The sequence below is a fragment of the Paroedura picta genome, chromosome 1 (genome assembly GCF_049243985.1).
Source record: "Paroedura picta isolate Pp20150507F chromosome 1, Ppicta_v3.0, whole genome shotgun sequence".
NCBI lineage: Eukaryota > Metazoa > Chordata > Lepidosauria > Squamata > Gekkonidae > Paroedura > Paroedura picta.
The window spans coordinates 51,956,475-51,974,054 of record NC_135369.1 but is presented as its reverse complement, the minus strand read 5'-3'; the positions used below and the strand labels follow the sequence as shown (position 1 = coordinate 51,974,054).

The 17,580-nt window shown below is 43.8% G+C and overlaps 1 long non-coding RNA gene across 2 annotated transcripts in view; it reads left to right on the top strand.

The window, feature by feature from the left end:
- Window positions 1-17,580, top strand: part of LOC143837757 (uncharacterized) — a 235,497-nt gene that overhangs the window by 61,080 nt on the left and 156,837 nt on the right. The window contains exon 2 of one of the 2 annotated variants that reach the window (XR_013231079.1): window positions 9,842-9,945. The exons of the other annotated variant lie outside the window; for it this stretch is intronic. This is a non-coding gene — a long non-coding RNA (uncharacterized LOC143837757). The remainder of the gene's footprint in view (window positions 1-9,841; window positions 9,946-17,580) is intronic. 2 annotated transcript variants of the gene reach the window in all.

The following is a 17,580-nucleotide window of genomic DNA, read 5'->3' as shown; positions in this document are numbered from 1 at the left end:
GGGGGTCGCAGACAAAAGCCCCACGTGCTCCGCGCCGGGCCAAGGCCGTCCGGCTCCTTCCCTGCCGCCTGAAGAGCCGCGCCGGTGTGGAAATCCCCCAGAGCCGCCCAGGAGCCGACTGCTCCGATCACCGCCCGGCTCCGTCCCAACACGCAGCTGCAAGCTCCGCCGCTCGCTCCGGCCGTTTCGCGGAGCCTCCCAGAACGCGTCCGAACCCGTCCACGTCCCAGGCCGAAGAGGGCCAGAACAGCACGAGGCGCTCCTCTGCGCCTGCGCTGGCCCTCTCCGACCAATCCAAGTGCGCCACGCCGCCGCCGGCAACGCAGGCGCACTGGGCTTCCCCCCTCCCGCGCATTTTGCCCGCCCGCCCCACCCGCCGCGGCAATGGCGGCCTCGGCTTAAGCCGAGCCGCAGATTATTGGCTTCTTCAAGGCTGGATGGAATGTCTGATCTCAGGGATTTTGTTTAAGGAGCTTTGGTGTGTAATAAGGGTAAATCAAAGGGCCTGAAGGCACATTCACATGGACACCTAATCTATGCAGAAATAAATACATGCAATGTTTTCTTGTGTTGAATATGCCTGTGTGCTATCATTTGTACTGTGCCTCCTGCAGAGAAGACATTAAGGAGTGCAGAACGATACTCTGTGGATGCTTTGCTAATGCACGAGCCACTCTGCATACTGCCTCTTGAACAGAGTTGCAAAAGAGCAAAAATAGTGGCCATGTTATGAATGTGCAATAATATGTGGCCTTTTCTTGCATAGCAATGTGCAATCCTCCTAATCCAGCAGGGACAAGCTAGTTGCTTCATTTTTGTGGCCATGTGTATAGTAGGGCTAGCTGCAAGTTTCAACTGGTTTTAATTGAAAGATTACTCAAATAAAGATTCAGTTTAGGGGTAAGTTTTTATCACTGAATCTGCCTGTTTACATTTGGTAATGGAATAGGTCAATTGAAGTCAATGTGGTATAGTGTGTAGAGTGTGTGTGTGTGTGTGGGGTCACACTATGACTTTCCAGATGTCCATAGACCAATTCACAGGGGCTCATGGTAATTGTAGTCCACAGACATCTGGAGAGCCACAGCTTGGCCACCCCTGATACAGTGTTCAATTAGGATCTAGGCGGTTTGACTCCCTGTTTTGCAGTCGCAGCATGTTAATTTGGGCTAGTCACTCTCTCTGAGCTGTATTGTAGTGTAATCTGCTGTATAGAGCTATTAAGACAGAATGGAGAGGGCATATTATAAGGCATTTTGGGGTCCCCAATGGGGGGAAAGATGGCATATAATGAAGGCAAGAAATAATCTTAATAGTTCTTTTTAGTTCTAATTGAAAGAACTGTGACAGCGAATGGGGAATCAAACCCAGTTTTCCAGATTAGAGTGTGCCACTACACCAAGCTGGCTCTCAGAGGCCTCCATTCAATGAGGAGGTATGCTCAGACAAGCTACTCGTAGACCATTTCTGCACTGAAGATTCACCCTGCATTTATTCTGGGATCACTTCCATTTCTATTGTTTGTGATTGCTCCTCGGTGTTCTGCATTTGCCTTCCTTTCCTCCTCTTTTTTTTTTTTCAGAATTGAGCCTGCCTTTTAGTTTCTGCACTTAAGCCCAGGGACAGGAAATGGAAACTTCTCGGCATCCTTCCCCCCAACTTTCGAACGTTTTTACACTGTTACACAATGAATAGACCCATTATCCCCCTTTCTCACATGGCCAACATTGTTACATAATTACTAGACCTATTCATTGGTCCCTGCCATTTTAAAATGATTGACCCTGATTGCCTTATAATGCTCAGAACAAACAGAACTGACTTTAGTGGGATTTAGAATGAACTCTGATGTTGGATATATTATCTTCAATTTTGAGGGGAAACGCACTGAAATCATAGTAACAACTGCATTGATATAAAATGGCAACTTGCTCTTTCAGCCATTTAGAAGTGCCCCCCCAACTTTGGCATGTAGACCATATAGAGACCACACAGAAAACACAAATGTCCCCCCCCTCCCAAAATTGTGGTCAAGATATGTTAACAGTATCCAATTTAGAGACCACACCGAAAACACAAACGTTAAATGCTTTATTTATGAAAGGAACAATTGATGAAGCACACTGATGGAATAGTGCTGGTGAATTACGAATCTCACTAACCCCTCCAGCATGGATAAAATGCTAAGTCACAGAAAAAAGGGGGGGATCGGGGAGTACAGACAGAAAAAATAGGGGCAGGGAATGGTAGGAGTCAATTGATCAATCTCCCAGAAGCTGGTAAGATAATAACTGGTATTGTCAGCTCCCCTTTTTAAAAAGGCGAACAAAGTTGGATGAGAACGGGGCAGGGAGGGAAAAGAGGTTGGCAACAGAATTGATGCTAGAAGGGGTGGGGAACAATGGCAACCACAGACAAAACCCTTGAATGCTACAGTTTTAGAATTAGAACCCACTTTAAAAAATCAGATTAAGTATCTGGGGATTTCTTTGCTGGGGGGTATGTGAGTGGGAAATTTGGGTCTGTGCCTGAAAAGGCAGATTTTAGTGCAGAAATGGATGAATAAGTTGGCCCTTTAAAAAGGCAAAGCCAAATGATATCACTAGTGTGGAGATGTTCATAATGAAGCCCAAGGGATGAAGTCATCAGATGATCAGTTGTTCTTATTGGGGGAGGGGAACAGATATTTTAATGGAAGTTAAATATTTCCATGTGACTTAGAGAGCTATCCTAACTACCAGGGGCATAAACTTTAGCAGGGGTTGATGGGGGAAGCTCAACCCCCCCCCCCCAGACAACCAGTGCCAAATGATTGTCTCGGGTACAATGGCAGCTGGGGCACATGACTTCCCTACCCTGCTGCTGTATCCATAGGCAAAAGCAGCAAAACTCCCACTCTTCAGGAAATAAAACCCTGCATGTTTGCCATAGCTTTACACCAGAAGAAACCAGGAAAGGCATCTATTTTGGACTGTGTGTGATGGTTGGTTTGACTGTGGAGAGAGAAGAAACTCCCCACCAGGATGAAGCAAGAGTATCTTGGGTGATCTAGATGGAACACATCAGCAGTGGCTGTGACAAAATGTGCATGTTGCAATAAAAAGTGTGTACTTGTTAATGTATTATGGATCTCAAACATCTGAACTTTATTCTATATGGCATAGTCACATGAAACTCTTCAAAGACTGAGGTCCATCGAATAGGTGGGAAAAGGTCAGACCAGGAAGCGTGCTTTCCTAACCTGGTGTACAACTTAAAACTACATAATTGGGCATGATCCTTGATGCTTCCTTAACCATAGAAGCTCAAGTCACAAAAGTAGCTCAACTGGCATTTTTCCATCTCTACCAAGCTAAGCTTCTAGCATCCTATTTGGCTCCAGAACACCTCACCACAGTAATTTATGCAAGCGTAATCTCTAGACTGAATCGCTGTACCTTGCTCTACACAGGCCTTCCCTTATCCCTGCTCTGGAAATTACAGCTAGTCCAAAATGCAGCTGCTTGCATCACTGTGGAGAATCTACATTATCCCAATCCTTCTGCAGCTGTAGCTGTACCAGATCAGGTTTAACGTACTGGTACTCACTTTCAAGGTCATGCGCAGTCTGAGTCCGGTGTACCTCAAGAACCATCTGCTTGTCCACATACCCTAAAGTGTGGTGTGCTCCATCTACTCTAAAAGACTGGTGATCCTTGGTACCAAAGAAGCCATTTCAACAGAGAAGGTTGGAATTAAAAAAAAATGAGTGGGTATCATGGGCCTTTTAAAAGGTTGAGAAAGGGGATTGGTTGCCTGGCTTGATTGACAGGTGGAAGAGAGTCGCATGTAAAGCGTGTTGCTCTCTTCTGCCATTTCAAGCAGGCATGCAGAATGCAAGGAGCGCTACAGCATTATGCTGATGTAATGCTATTTTTTAAGATGAGAAGAAAAGCCCATGTTGCTGTTGCCTATTAACTGAAATGTTAGAGCAACTTCCTTACAGTTGGTGGCTTCAAATTATAGGGAGTTGATTCAGTTGTATCTTTTGAGGAGAGAGGGGATCCTAGGGCAAAAGCAAATGGATATGCACAAAGCTTGTTGAAATGTGTTTCTTACTCCATGCTAGTTACCAATGCTTATATTTGGTCATTTGAACACATTAAACACAGCGCTTCAAAAAAGTAATCTACAATTCCATTAAGCAGTGAGCAGAAAGTTAAACTTTTAGTTCTTTGTGATGTGATTGTGTGTGTTCAGTGGAGAACCAGGAAAATGTCTGCATTAAACTACTACCAGAATTAGCACAACTTATCAGAATAGGCCTTACCATACCTGTTCCTTCCTGCACCTCAGAAAGGTCATTCTCATACCTTTGTAGAATAATGACCTTTCTAAGATCAAGCATAGAATCAGAATCATAGAGTTGGAAGGGGCCATACAGGCCAACGAGTCCAACCCCCTGTTCAACACAGGATCAGCTCAAAGCATCCTAAAGCAGGGGTCACCAACCCCTGGTCCGCGGCCCGGTGCCGGGCTGCGAAGACCACGGTACTGGGCCACCGGCAGCCGTGCCTGCCTCCCCCCGCCCACAGCGAGAAGGAAGGGAAGATCAGGCGCAGCTGCCGGCATGCCGGCGAAGCAAACGCGCACGTGCGCAGTTGCTGTGCATGCGCGTTAGTGCTCCCTGGTGGTGAAAACGCGCATGCTCGCAGTTGCCATGCGTGCGCGTTACCGCCACCTGGGCCGTCGGCTCTCCCCTCACTCCGGAGGAGGTCCCTGACCTGAGAAAGGTTGGGGACCACTATCCTAAAGCATCCAAGAAAAGTGTGTATCCAACCTTTGCTTGAAGACTGCTAGTGAGGGGGAGCTCACCACCTCCTTAGGCAGCCTATTCCACTGCTGAACTACTCTGACTGTGAAAATATTTTTCCTGATATCTAGCCTATATCGTTGTACTTGTAGTTTAAACCCATTACTGCGCGTGCTTTCCTCTGCAGCCAACGGAAACAGCATCCTGCCCTCCTCCAAGTGAAAGAGGGCTATCATGTCCCCTTCTCCTCCTTTTCTCCAGGCTGAACATTCCAAAGTCCCTCAACCTATCTTCATAGGGCTTGGTCCCTTGGCCCTAGATCATCCTGGTCGCTCTCCTCTGTACCCTTTCAATTTTATCCACATCCTTCTTGAAGTGAGACCTCCAGAATTGCACATAGTACTCCAGGTGTGGTCTGACCAGTGCCATATGCAATGGGACTATGACATCTTGTGATTTTGATGTGATGCCCCTGTTGATACAGCCCAAAATTTTTGAACCAATCAGTGATTCCATGCCCGGTTCTCACTGTTGCTTCTTGACTTGCAGGTTTCTCAAGAGAGAAATAAGATTCTAGACCATGCTAGTTCCCATTGTTCTATTGTCACATTTGTCTCAATATTTTGCATCCATTTAATCATACATAGCTTAATAACAGTTTATATATTTATCTCTGCAAGTGAGGCTTATCTTGAATCCCTAAGTATACTAATAGTCAAATACTTAAAGAAAACTGGTATAAAATGTTTTATAGGTGGTATGTGACACCAAAAGTGATTGCTAAGATTGCTAAAAACTGTGATAACAAATGCTGGAAATGTGGTGACAAAGTAGGTTCTTTTATTCATATGTGGTGGAAATGTGAAAAAGTTTATAAGTTCTGGGCAAAAATACACACCATTGTGCAGAAAATGTGGGGTCTTAGATTTCCTATGAAAGCTGAATCTATGCTATTAAGTATACCTCCACAGTGGCTCCGAGCTCAAACCCAAAGTCTATTCTACAAATTAGTGGACTTTGCAAAGATAGAAGAGGTGTTCTAAAACAATGGGGCCCTTATCTGAATTATTTAAGAAAATAAACTAAAAGGGGACATGAAAAGGGGACTTAGGTGTAACAAATGAAGAGCATAATCTTTCTTTGTATTAACAACTTATATTATCTGTTCTGTTCTATTGTAATCTTTATGAAAATAAAAATATATATTAAAAAAGAGACAAATAAGATGCTCTGGTATTCCCATCTCTTTAAGAACTTGCCACAATTTGTTGTGCTCCACACAATCAAAGGCTTTAGCATAGTCAATGAAGCAGAAGTAGATGTTCTTCTGGAACTCCCTAGCTTTCTCCATGATCCAGCATATGTTGGCAATTTGATCTCTAGTTCCTCTGCCTCTTTGAAATCCTGCCTGTACTTCTGGAAGTTCTCGGTCCACATATTGCTGGAGACTAGCTTGTAGGATTTTGAGCATAACTTTGCTAGCATGAGAAATGAGTGCAATGGTGCGGTAGTTTGAACATTCTTTGGCATTGCCCTTCTTTGGGATTGGAACGTAAACTGACCTTTTCCAATCCTGTGGCCATTGTTGAGTTTTCCAAATTTGCTGGAATATTGAGTGTAGCACTTTTACTGCATCATCTTTTAAGATTTTGAATAGTTCAATTGGAATGCTGTCACCACCACTAGCTTTATTGTTGCTCAGACTTCCTAAGGCCCATTTAACTTCACATTCCAGGATGTCTGGCTCCAGGTCAGTAACTACCCCATCGTGGTTATTAGGGATGTTAAGCTCGCTCTTGTATAGTTCCTCTGTATAATTTTGCCACCTTTTTAAAATCTCTTCTGCTTCTGTGAGGTCCCTACCATTTTGGTCCTTTATCATACCCATCTTTGCATGAAACATTCTCTTCATATCTCCAATTTTCTTGAAAAGATCTCTGGTCCTCCCCATTCTATTGTTTTCTTCTATATGTTTGCACTGTTCGTTTAAGAAAGCATCTCTTCTAGCTTTTCTCTGGAATTCTGCATTCAATTGGGTGTATCTTTTTCTTTCTCCCTTGCATTTCACTTCCCTTCTCTCCTTAGCTATTTGTAAAGCTTCCTCAGACAGCCATTTTGATTTTTTGCATTTCTTTTCTTTGGGATGGTTTTAGTTGCTACCTCTTGTACAATGTCGCGAACCTCCATCCATATTTCTTCAGGCACTCTGTCTCAGATCTAATTCCTTAAATCTATTTGTCACCTCTAATGTATATTCGTCAGGGATATGATTTAGTTCATACCTGAATGGCCCAGTGCTTTCCCCTACTTTCTTCAATTTAAGCCTTAATTTTGCAACAAGAAGCTGATGATCTGAACCACAATCAGCTCCTGGTCTTTTTTTTACTGACTGTATAGAACTCTCCATCTTTGGCTGCAAAGCACATAGTCAATCTGATTTCTGTGTTGACCGTCTGGTGATGTCTATGTGTAGAGTCGTCTCTTGGGTTGTTTGCTATGACCATTGTATTCTCTTGACAAAATTCTACCAGCCTGTGCCCTGCTTCATTTTGTACTCCAAGGCCAAACTTGCCTGTTATCCCGGTTATCTTTTGGCTTCCTACTTTAGCATTCCAATCCCCCATGATGATAAGCACATCATTTTTTGGCGTTGCTTCTAGAAGGTGGTGTAGGGCTTCATAGAACTGATCAACTTTATCCTCTTCAGCAGCAGTAGTCGGGGCCTAGACCTGGATTACTGTGATCTTGCATGGTTTGCCTTGGATTCGAACTGAGATAATTCTTTCGTTTTGTGGGTTGTATCCCAAGACTGCTTTTCCTACTCTCTTATGGATTATGAAGGCTACTCCATTTCTTCTGTGAGATTCTTGTCCACAGTAGTATACCTGATGGTCATCTGAATTAAACTCACCCATTCCTGTCCATTTTAGTTCACTGATTCCTAAAGTGTTGATGCTCAATCTTATCACTTGTTTAACCACGTCCAGCTTGCCTTGATTCATGGATCTGACGTTCCAGGTTCATATGAAATAAAAATCTTTACCGCATCAGACTGTCTTTTTGCCACCAGTTACTTCCACAACTGAGCGTCCTTTCGGCTTTGGCCCAGTCGCTTCATTTATTGTGGCGCTACTCGTATTAGCCGTCTGCTCATCCCCAGTAGCATATTGGAAACCTTCCAACCTGAGGGGCTCATCTTCCGGCATCATATCGTTTTGCCTTTTGGAACTGTCCATTGGGTTTTCATGGCAAAGATACTGGAGTGGTTTGCCATTTCCTTCTCCAGTGGATCACCTTTTGTCAGAGCTCTCTGCTATGATCTGTCCATCTTGGGTGGCCCTGCACGGCATAGCTCATAGCTTCACTGAGCTACACAAGCCCCCTTGCCACGGCAAGGCAGCGATCCTTGAAGGGGGAACTTTACACTTATCTTTATTAAATTGCATCTTGTTCTCATTTGCCCATTTTTCCCTTGTGTTCAGATCTCGTTGAACTCTGTCTCTATCTTCTGGAGTATTTGCCATTCCTTCCAATTTGGTGTCATCTGCAAACTTGATGAGTAGTCCCTTCACCCCCTCATCTAGATCATTAATAAATATGTTAATAAATATGATACAGCATGATACAGGCATTTTTTTAAAAATGTAAATAAATAATATGTGTTGCTAATTAAATATTAAACTTGTATTTCAGCTATCTGAAGATGATATATTGAAGCCCAATGTGTTTTACAAGCTGAACATAGAAAGCAGAAATTAACTATGCACAGGAATGCAGTCATTTCCCATCAACTGATTTATGTGATTTTAATAATTATTTGTTCTGAATGTCTATGTTTTAAAGGTGGACTTTTAAAGCAATGTGCTAAGAAAGCAAGGTAGATCAAAGCCTAGGAGGTGTAACTGTGGGTTTTATTTAGAGTCATGAGTCATTACCATGGGCACTGTTCTGAATTGCCTCAAAATGTGTTTGTACTCACAGAATATGAGATAACAGCAACTAGCACTCTGAACTCTGTACATATTCCCTCTTTAACCCCCCATGGCCCCTCTTCCATAGGACCCTCCCTGTGACGCCACTGGCTCCTCCCTATGATGTCACTGGGCCTCTGGCCCAGCTCCAGCTCCCCCCCTCATGAAATTGAAAAGTCTATGCCCCTGCTGTGTCTATTTTATCCAGTGGGGCATACTCTCTGGAAAGTGTTCCTAGAGCTGCCCCCTTTGACTTTGGAACATACATAATCCAAGATACCTGATTACTAGAAAGAACTGAAATCAGATATATCAATTATGTAGGACTCCCAAATATTTTCTAAAGCAGTTAAGGTACTTCCAAAACACCCAGAAAGTTAAAATTTGTTAAACCTCTAACCCTCAGATTACTAGAAAAGTCTGGTAAAGGGACATTGTTATCTCTCATAGTCAAAACTCAGGATATGAATTTGACCTCTGATAGAGGGCAGCACTCTAGCTCAGAGCTAGTGAAAGCCCAGATGGGAACAAACGTTAGGCTGTGGGAGTTCTGTTCCTGCTTCGTGCATTTCATGGGTTTACCCTGGGGAAGGGGGGGGGGGATTTCCAGTAGCAGCCAGGAATGCGTATCTCTACTTGCATAATATAAGCTCTATTTACTAGCATTTATATATTTCAGATTAGATCTGGTCTTTGTTGTTTGGTTTGTGTTACCATGCAGAGGCTATTGGCTGTTGACTTTGATTTCATTTCAAGTTTTCATTTTGCCATAAATTTTTAGTTGAAACGGGATCAGATCCATATGTCAAATATTAAAGCCATGGTAGCTGTAGACCACTGATCTTTATTGGAATGCAATTACTTTAAGTGCTGGCTGTTACCATGAAAAATCTGGGCTGGAATGCAATTATGGCAAGAGCATGTGGTGTACTTTTCATTGATTAGACTGTCCTTTTTGATTAAGTTCCTCAGAGTTTCTAATTTTCTGGCTCTAATTGTTGCCTTACATCTTTCTCAGGATGCTTTTATTGTAACGCATCTGCATTCGGGCTCAGTTTAATTTTTTTTTTTTTTGCAGAGGGGATATGTTCAGCTCCCTACCAAACATATCCTGTCATTACGTGCTCTATGAATGGTTTGCACTGAAGAAAGACCTTTAGTAGGAGCTTTCAGTCTATACAAGTAAGCAAAGTACAGTTTTTTGGACAGAATGGTAATGATTGATAAAGATGGCTTTACTGCTGCTAGTATAGTAGTCTGCCATCTAAATTATTGTTGTTAAGGAATTATTGACCACAGCTAAAGGGCAAGAGGGGCCCCCTCCTTGGAGACCCACAGGAGGTGCTGTAAAACCTGCCTGTTTATCTGGGTTTATGTTGGGATTTGAACAAACAACTTTTAAGGGGAGGGGGATTTGGAGATTGTTATTTTATCCTTGATTTTCACTGGAGATATTTTAACTGTTATTGTAAGCTACCTTGAACAAGAAAAAAGGCAAAATATAAATATTTTAATAAATAATAAGCACATAGAAGTCTTTTCAAATGACATCTATGGAATCTGGATGTTTTCTTATGCAGTGCTTTTATCTTCCTGCTTTCTTTTACCTTCTACAAAAAGATATGTAATGATGCCATTACAGATATTTTGCTTAGTGCTTATTTCTATATTACAAACTGGGTGGCTCTGAAGAATTGCAGGAGGAGGGAAAATACATAACTGAGAAATTTCCAGTCTGATATCCGTCTCCTGGGTACTATAAATTTTTACCAGCTTGAGCAGTATGGTTACTTACTTCAAGGTTGTTGGCAGAGTTTAAATATGCAAAGTAACGGTGTAGCACTTGGTGTTTAAAGAACAAATAGCTTTATCGAGAAGAGAAATAACTTTGTAAAGAAAGAGAATAGAGGGATAGTCCTAATAGTCTGACTGACTAACTGTTCTTCTGTTCCTGAGGCAAGCAGGGAGGAAGTATGCTCAAAGGAGGAGGAAGTCTCTAGTTGAGCCAGTCAGGACACAGGTGGATATTATTTGAAAAATAACAAGAAAAATAACAGGAAGTGTACATCTCTTCTGATGCCCCCTTAGGATATGCTGTTGAATCATGAACACTACAGATTTTGCAAATTCTAACAAAGGTGCTACAGTGGTTCCATTGCCATTAGACTGACCAGGGATTGGGACTGAAATGTCACCAATATGCAGACACCAAGTTTTATTTCACCTTAACAGCTAAGCTAGTTAGTTCTGTGGAAGTCTTGAATAGGTGCCTGTAGAAGATAACGGATGAATGAATCTCAATCTAAAAAAGGCTGAGGTGCTTTTAGTCAGTGGAGAAAGTGTTAAGGGACTATAGAGTCAGCCTGTCCTAGAGGGGGTCAGTGCAACAAGGGACCCGGCCTGATCTGGCCTTGCAACAGGGAAGGAGGACCCATCCTCAGCCAGGCCTGTTCTCCCTCAGTTCTTTAAGAGGAGGGGAAGAGGGCAAGCTGGGAGTGTGATGAACAGCTCTTTTCCAATAAACCCAAACCTGAATTCTGCCCTTCATATGTTCTTCTAGGGGAAAAAGAAACAAAAAAGGTCTGAAATTAGCCATCTGATAAAAGTAGTGAGCATCATGGTACCAAACAGAGTTTTAACTATATGGGGGTCATTCCGCACAACTTTAATTTAGCAGAAGACTTGCAAATTTGCAGTTCCGCAAAACGTCGCACACAATCTGCCACACTCCTGAAACAGTCCCGCAAAAAGTGATTCATTGTAGCGCTTAAAGGGAAATTGGGAAAAGTGGATTCACCCTCTGAAAAGCGCTACACTCTTGCAAACAATCTGCAACAGTAGCGAAAAAGACCTGTGCATTCCCATTGTTGCGGTTCCAACAAAGTCCCTCCCCCTGGCTCTCTCCTCCGAACTTCCGGCGAAACGATTGCGATTTTTTTCTCTTGGAGCGAGCAGAAAGCAACAAACCAGCAAGCCTTCATTCACCCAGCGAGACTTCTCCGGCTACAGACCCTCCACAGAAGTGCTTTAAAGCTCCCCTAAGTCCCAAGCACAACACAGCCTCATTTGCAAGTTCCCTTTACTTTCGGCCGAAAATCGTGCCTGTTGGGGGGGGGGGCGGGGATTTTTCTTTTCATTGGGGGGAGCGTGGTAACGATGAATCGCCAGCCCACACACCAGCTGCCAGCTAGATGGGTCTCTCCGTTGCAACAAATCAAGGCATATTCATTGCAACGTGTGTGTGTGTGTTTTTTTAAACTGTTCTTAAAAGGAATGGGGCTTTTCCGGGGCATAATTGGCTGTATGTTTGATTGACGGCCAGGGGCGGGACAAAGCACAGAAAAAATCGCTTCCTGTCGAGAGATTTTTGCGAGACCGGAAACCTGTGGGAAACGAATGAAACGCTACTGAATTCCACTAAAAAAGCAGGTATGTGTAACGCCGAGATTGCACTTTTAAAAATAGCGTTTCCGCTTTGTGGGACCAATTGGCAACATTGGTCCTTGTGCGGAAAGGCCCTGGATGTTGTTTCATAGCCTTACTACTTTCAAAGATATCAGTCTGTTCAAACAGAGTAGAGGTTAGAGTTCACCTTTTGTTTTCTTTTATACATTTCTTACAGTTCTCAATGTTCTTCACTATATCTATATTTAGTTACATTTCTAGATGATGTAATGCTGTAACTTAAATAATATCACACAGATGAAGACATTTGAGTAACGTTATTGATAGAGGACTGGGTGCTGAATGCTCTTGAAAAACAAGCTATTCACAGAGAGGGTCACACAGCCATGCCCTTCTAATTTACTCTCCTCAGCAACCTTTTCAAGGGTGTCTCCTTACCTTGGAGGAAAGAGCTTATAGGAGTCTAGTGACAGGAAAGGCAGGCTGAATTCTCCTGTGCCACTTTCAGCCCTTCTCCTGCTGTTGGTAGACCTGTGGGAAAAAAAGATAAGGACATTCTAAACGTATGAGTTTCAGGTTTCTGAGGTGTCAAAAACAGTGTTAAATTTGATTGTACTAATTTTCAAATCAGTTGTTAGCCATGCAGGAAAACTGATTTACAAGTGCATTTCAACCTTTCTTGGCAAGTACAGTTTTGGTCCTGTGCTGGGAGCCATACTGTGGTGGTATCGCACTGCAGCCATCCCACTCAGTGGCTTAGAGTCAGGAAGTGCAGCGGTGCCGTCATGGCGAAGGCAATGTTGACTCCATGCACAGGTGGTAGGGCAGGGAACAAGGAGGGATCTTAGTGGCATGCTGGGAGAGTGGGCATGCTTGTGAAATTTCTGGCTGTTTTGGTTAAAACCATGAGTCTGCTTGAGCGCAACTGGAAAACCCAGACAAGTGTGTGCACTGTAGCCTCAGAAAGCAACAGGGATTGCTGCGGCAGCTGCAGAAAACCTGAAACCTTTCTCCCCTGATGCTCTGTGTCAGGGTGCTGGGACATCTGTGGATAGCCTGATAGGAATGAAAAAGCCTCTACTTCCCCCCACAAAAAAATATAAAGATTTTCTCTGCTGGGAATATCCCCTGCAGTGTAAGGGAACTCATGAAAAGAGGGACAGAATTTCATCTCCTTGCGTAAGCTTGAGTGAATCTGGCACTAAGCGCTTCAAGCCACGACAGGAGGGGAAACAGACAATGGTTACCATATTGTCTTGCCTACTATTGTCTCCTTTGAAATGCAAGAAGGTTAATTTGTCTCAGTTTTGTAAAGCCAGGCAGCCAGCGGGGAGCTTGGCATCTGCCTGTGAGTGTGGGGAGCATCTTGTTGAGTGACAGCACAGGCTCCTGTTCCTAGGCTGGGCAATTGCCACATGTTTATTTACAGTGAAATTAAGACTTTGAAAGTTTGCACTGCAGGTGGGAAGAAGCTGAGCCACGTTTTGAGGCCAGTGAACTTAATTTTAAAGGGAACAGCCCTTTGTGGGGGGAAGACAACTGGGTTGGAAGCTGACAAAGAATGGCTTCTATAGCAATTTAGTGCATAGACCTTTTCTTATTCGTATTTACAACACAGACTTTAAAGTTTAAGACAAATAGAGTTCAGGGTTTGGTTTTGTTTTTTTTTACATTGTTCTGTTGTCCATGGTCATAATCACAGAACAATGGGTTGGATCCAGCAGTGAATTAATGAAAAGGAAAATGTACTTAGTGCAGCTTTTTTTATACAAGCAGTTGCATATCAGTTGCAGAACCACACTTAGAAATAATGTTTAGAATTTGTAGAAGAGTTGTTTCTTATACCCTTATTTTCACTACCGGAAGGAGTCTCAAAATGGCTTACAGTCGCTTTCCCTTGCTCTCCCCACAACAGACACCCTGTGAGTTAGATGGGGATGAGAGAGCTCTGACAGAACTGCTCTAATAGAACTGTGACTAGCTAAGGGTCACCTAGCTGGCTGCATGTGGAGAAATGGTAAATCAAACCTGGTTCTCCAGATTAGAGGCTGCCGCTCTTAACCTCTACACCAAGGCCCATTCTGCGTTGGGCCATTGCTGGTGCCTTGCTGCAGAGCTGTGTGCTCCGTGGCAATCTGTGTTCACACGGGAGACACATTTCAGTGCTGGATCTGCTACGGCACTGAAATGTGCCCCCCCCCTGGAAACAAAGCAACTGTGGATTAATTCTGCCATGCGTGCACCGAGGGGGGGGGTGTATTTTGTAGGTGGATGGGATTGCGTGGAAAATGAAAATTAATGCCCCAGTTCACCCTGCAGTGCAACAAAGGACTGCAAAGCTGACTGGCCACCATAAGGCAGGGAGGAGCTAGGCCTGGAAGGCCAAGCTTCTCCCTGTCCACATTGGCCTGCTGCAAGGCAGGCCCTATTAGCCCCCGCAGCGACTAAGGGAACACGGATTCTCCCACATTCCCTTAGCCCGGGGCATCTGAGGGCCTGATCCCCAGCAGCCCTGGGAGTCTAAGATGCCTCATAAAGTTGTTGTGAAGATAAAATGAAAGAGAATGATGAAAACTCCTTTTTGGTCCACATTGTGGAAAAGTTCTGGTATAAATATACTAAAATAATAAATGTAGCTCAAGATGAGGGCAGATAAAATGTGAGGATAAAGGTGAGGATATGGGAGATGCTGGGAGGCAGGAAAGAAAAAACAGTTTGGGAAAAGCAATCCAGGGGAAATTAAAGTACCCTTTTACTGGGCCTGGTGACAAAGGCTGGCACTACAGTAAGGATAGACTTTTCTCAGGGAAAGGTTTCCAAGGGTGAAAAAGGAGTGAAAATGGATGCGGTGGGGGATAAAGGTAGGTTGGCTGCTGGGAAGGAGAGAAGGAGGTAGGAAAAGGTGACAGGGAAAGGAATGGGAAAGGGGGAAATGAGGAGGGGGAAATTATATGCTCCCTGCAAGTCCTTCTGGATGTCTTGTTTGTAAAATATTAGGATACAATCAATACAGAATACCAAAGATGCTGCAATCCAGCTCCTGATAGTTCTGTTTGAACCCACTGGTTGCTATTGAATGTGGCAATAAGAAGATGTTACGTGTAACCGGCTGATTCGCAGAGGCAGGTCCTATGAAAACCTTATGGAAATGGCCAATGTGGTGGCTATAATGTATCAAGTCCAGAGCCACCCCCCCCCCCAAAAAAAAACCCCTATGCTTCAATTTTTACTTATTTCATAATGAAAAGTGCCTCTTGAATTCAGGAGGTACTTTTGATTGAAAAGCACGATTCCTTTGCAGTTCGCCTACCCCCATAATGGTGGCTCCATCAGTTTGTCTTAAATTCTTGCTGACACTGTGTATCTGGATTCAAATGAGTGTGCAGGAGTCTGTAATAGGTTAAGAAAAAAAAATGAGAGTGAAATTTCAGTTGTGTCTGTCTTTATTAGACCTCCAATCCAGGAGCCAAAGGGTGAAGGAGAAAATGAATGCTGATTTGGTATTAGGCCACTATTCACATTAGGAAAAAAGTGACCGCTTTTGCGGTTTCCCTTACAGAGGTGTCTTTATTCATTTGACGTGCCTTTAATAACGAATTCTAGTTGCCTGGTTGACAAGATAGATTTCCTACAGTCAGAGTTAAAAGTGATTTGGTCCTCTTTTTTTCCATGCATGGCTTCAAATGATCCCAGAACAGCAAACATTAAACTTCCCTTCCAAGTCTTGGATTTTCTAAAGTGTTGTAGTAACCTAAATGGATTGAAAATACTGCTGCAACCCCTCCCCCAAAGACATGAATTACAGAAGCCTCTTAGGATATGAGTGTCACAAAATTATCCTGAGCTAGTTGAGGAGATCTGCAGGCTTCTGTGGAGATGATACAGGTATGCCACAGGAATTGCAGGTATGAATTGGATGCACATCCACATGGGCATTGCTTTCCACATTCTGATCATGCAGGAATGTCCTCATCAAGTATGACTAGAACTAGAACTGGGCCAGATGAAATGCACCCGAGAGTGCTCAAAGAACATTCCGGAGAACTTGCACAACCCTTGTCCATCATCTTCGGGACATCTTTAAAGACTGGAGATGTCCTGGAGGACTGGAAGAGAGCAGACGTTGCAATTCAAGTCTATTAGCCATAGTAAGGGCATGGAGGGTTCATTTCCATCTGTTAGCCTCCAAGAGATGGGCAAATACTTTGAAAGCACATAAGTATCTTGCACTCAGTTCAGACATAACTTGAAACCATCATTTATTTTAACTATGGTTAGTCTGCAAAACCAGATATTGGACTCATAGGGCATCACTTAAATTTAGTTTGCCTTGAGATCTGCTGCTATTTTTATCTTCACTCTTGACCTGCCTCTGTAACCAGGGAGGGAAGGAGGGTGTGTTTGTTCATCACATGAAAGCATAGTGAATACACCAACATGAAAGTATGATTTCAGGTCCTGGTGTGATGTGCTGTAACTAACTATAATCAATGGAATATCCGAACTCACAGGCTGTGCCTCTGCTTTGTTGTTGAGCTTTCAGGGGGAAAGTGATTTCTTAGAGCAAATCGATTAAATAAGTAATACATGAATATACTAGATTTAAAGCCCATTTCAAAGGCAAATGAAACGGGCGCTAGATGGCCTAGGAGAAGGCCTACCCCCCCACCCATGGCTCTCTGGAGCCTTCTCCCCACCCGTGGCTCTCTGGCAGAAGGCTGCCCGGGCCACCCCCCACCCGAGGCTCTCTCGAGCCTTCTCCCGGCTGGCGGAGTGGCCTTGCTGCGCCTATGACGCAGCGAGGCTGCTCCGCCAGCCGGGAGAAGGCGGCGCGGCCCACCCCTCACCCGTGGCTGTCTGGAGCAGCCGGGCAGATTCCCTGGGCGGGTGAAGCAGCCAATGGCTGCTTGGGGCAGGATGGACACTTGGAGGGGCCAATCAGGAGCCGCTGCGCGGCTCCTGATTGGCCCCTCTGAGTTTTTATCCTGGACAGGGCCCGCCCTAACTCCTCCCACACAGCCCTTACTGCTTTAAAGATGAATCAATGAGATATACTTCAGGACTGTTGGAAACAAAGTTACGCCCTTCTATTGAAGTAAATGGGTTTAAAAGTGCATTGCTCTACCTAAGATGGCAGTGATACGCTAACATTGCAATCCTATGCAGGTTTATACCTTTTTAAACCTACTGAAATCAATGGGTTTATGCTGGAGTAACTAGGCATAGGATTGCAATGTAAATTTTTCACCCAGAATGCCAAAGTCTTGATAAGTGCTTGTAGATTTTGTGCAAATGACAGAACTGCAAAATGGCGCATTGCATTCTTGATGACCGGCAAAAACTGCATCTTGTTTACACAGGTCATTTTCCTGTTGCACAGTGAGTGATTTTTATTGCTGGGAAACTGTCAAT